This window comes from Morus notabilis, unplaced genomic scaffold (genome assembly GCF_000414095.1).
Source record: "Morus notabilis unplaced genomic scaffold, ASM41409v2 Scaffold99, whole genome shotgun sequence".
In the NCBI taxonomy this organism is placed as follows: Eukaryota; Viridiplantae; Streptophyta; class Magnoliopsida; order Rosales; family Moraceae; genus Morus; species Morus notabilis.
The window spans coordinates 1,133,176-1,136,620 of NW_010362482.1; positions in this window are offsets into that span (position 1 = coordinate 1,133,176).

Sequence of the window (3,445 nt, forward strand, 5' to 3'; positions counted from 1 at the left end):
CCTTTTTGAAGTTTGACTTCTACTCTTTAAATATGAGAATGATAGAAAATTGTGGACACAATTTTTGAAACAATTATTCAGCCCTAAAAGTTGGTGGCCGAAATTCTCATATAGGAAAAAGAGAGGAAAATTTTTTCTCCCAAAAAATTCTACATCGTGCATGCGTTGGTGTTTGTGGATATTCGAGTGTTTCAGAAACCTGTTTTGTCTCACGTGTGCCCACACACACGTCTACGTGGAATCAAGGAATTGACGTGAAAGACTTTGGTTTTCTAAACACAAAGCTTGGAACAAGGACTGTTCGTGGACAAAGAACTCAAGTTATCATCTGAGTCGGCTTCCAGGTATTTTTCCGGATTGAGTTCTTGATATATAAATTAATGCGATTAATTTATTCGTGCATAAATTACTATAATCTATAGAATATCTCAAAAGTTTTATGAAAATTTTTCTTATACACGATCCGCCTTTCCCTATGCTTATGCATTCGAATTCAATTCGGCAACCAACAGTACCCGGTGCAGTCAATTGGGATACTACACCTTCTTCAATCAAGAAATCCCAGAACTCTTGGTCCAGGTACTTACCCCCTCGATCTGATCAAAGTGTCTTGATTGGTTTACCTAATTGTTTTTTAACTTCTGCTCTGAATTCTCTAAACTTTCCAAAAGTTTTAGATTTCCGTTGCATCAGGTAAACATAACCATATCTCGAATAGTCGTCAATAAAGGTGACGTAATATTCGTAACCTCCTCTAGCTTGGACATTTAACGGTCCACATACATCTGAATGTATCAGCTGAAGGGGTTTTCGTAGCTCTTACTCCTTTCGCTGTAAAAGGCCTCTTGGTCATTTTACCTTCCAGACAAGATTCACAGACCGGAAGCTCGCCAACTGTTAGCTCGCGCAAAGGACCATCCTTCACCAGTCTTTCAATCCTATTTAGGTTAATATGGCCAAGTCTAAGATGCCACAGATATGTGTTATTTTCGTGAGAAATCTTTTGCTTTTTATTCTTAGGTTCGGCAACTTTGAACATTTCAGTATTAAGCAGTGAGTTAGGTATTGGCTTTATACAATATAAACCATCATCCAGACGTCCAGAACAAATATTTAAACCATTTCGAGAAATATGAACAAATTCATTATCAAAATAAACTTTAAATAATTGTTCGAATAACTTAGCCACAGAAATCAAATTTCTACGAATGTCTGGAATAAAATAAACATTGTTCAAAACTAAAAATTTATTTTCTCTAAAACGAAGTGTAACTTCTCCCACTGCTTTTGCCGAAACTCTTACTCCATTGCCCACTTTCATCGTGTAGTCCCTATCGGCTAGCTCGGTGTAAGAACTAATACTCTGCAAAGAAAAATAGACATGATTAGTTGCTCCTGAATCAATTATCCAGGCTGAGGTATCACTCTCTACTAAACATGTTTCAAGGACTAGTAAATCTGATTTACCCTGTTCCTTTTTCTTTTTCAGCTCCTCGAGATACTTGTTATAGTTTCTTTTCCAGTGCCTTTCACCATTGCAGTGGAAACATTTTCCTTTGGGTTTCTGGATGGGGCCCTTAGTCTTCCTTGGTTTCTTGTTCTTTCCTTTCTTCCCTTTCCCTTGGTTCCGGTTCTTTCTTTTGCTTTTACCAGAGCCTCCTGCAACAACAACATTTGCTTCTCCTCCCCTTCTCTTGTTGGTGGATTCGAAGTTTTACAGGTCATTCATGAGTTCAGTGAGGTTGGACTTTTTCTTGTTCATAACAAAGTTGTTCATGAACTCATGAAAATCAGGAGATAGGCTTTCCAAGATGATGCCAACTTGGGTGGCTTCATCGATTCTGGCACCATTGAGTTCCACATCATGGAGGTGATCAACCACGTTCAAAACATGTGCCTTAACCGAAGAGCCTTTCTTCATCTTGTCATTCATGAAAGCCCTTACAGCATCCAAACGACCCTTCTCTGATGGAGCGCCGAACATGGCTTCTAGAGACTCCATTATCTCATAAGCAGTCTCCGTCTCCTCATGCTTCTTGCGAAGCACATCGCTCATGCTGGCCAACATAAAGCACTTTGCTTTGTTGTTGGCCTTGATCCAGCGATCATAAGGCTCCCTTACGGTTTTGGATGCATTAGCCGCGGGTTCTTGAGGACATTCCTCTACTAGGACAAATTTGTAGTCTTCGCAGACCAACAATATGTTCATGTTACTTTTTCACTTAGCGTAGTTATCACTATCTAGTTTTTCAGTCGCAAGTAGTGTGATAATAGGATTTGACATGTTGCTGGAAATAAGTACAATATTCATCTAATCATTTTATGCGCATGAATATCAAAAGCATGTAAATTTAGGCACAATTAAATATGATGCATGATGCACATGAAAAATACATAAATCATGTTTTAATTTTTAGGTGCCAACGATAATCCAATTTACCACGAATATAGTGCTGCCGTAGGGTAGGTCAAAATATCACAAATTGAACCGAGACATTCTCAATTAATAAATACAATCAAAATATCTCATATTTTCATATTTATTAATTACCGTTAATTTTGGTCAAAAATATGATCAACAATTTGATTATATTTTTATGAGTGTAACCATTGTTTCAGATTCTACAGACTTAATTCCGGAGTACCGCCGTAGGGTAGGTCAAACCGAAAATACATCCTTGAATCCTATCGCTAGGTAGTCAACCTTATTATTGACCCGAAAGAACACTTTCCGTAGGGAGTGCGGAATCGGTGCCGCCGCGAAGCCCCTTTCGAATCTCACGGTGTTGAACCAACGATGGAGACCAGTGGGTTGTATTGTCATACAACCCTCTCCCGCTCATTATTTTGCAAATATGTATTTTGTTTGAAAACACATCTCATGGTTTTCAAATCGAAAAATAAACAATTTATTTTTCGGATATGTGAAATTCTAAAATTTAACTCTTAAATTGAATTTCACATGTAACATTATTTTGCAAATCAATTTTGCAACTTAAATCAATTTAATCATATTAAATCGATTTTACGCATGGTTCTTATTTTCTTTCATTTTTTTAAAACCCTTTTATAATAAATATTATAAATAATATCAAATGCGCGTATATGCATGGCATGTTATAAAACATATGAGTATGCACATTATATCTATATGGCATGTTATATGCATGGACATATAATATATAATTATCAACATAAAATATAAATATATGCAATCGACTATTGAGATGGATTTGACTGGGTCCCATGGAAAAATAAATTACAACTCAATCGAATAAATAAATAATTACAATAATTATTTTCTTCTGTTACATCAACGGGTCTTCAATTCTTGAGTTCTTTATTTTTTGGCTTCATTCTTTGTCTTCTGGTCGGATTTCATCTTCCTTGGGGTCCGAAACTTTTCTAGGTCCGTCGGCACGCGTTACGAGGGTTTTGGAAACCC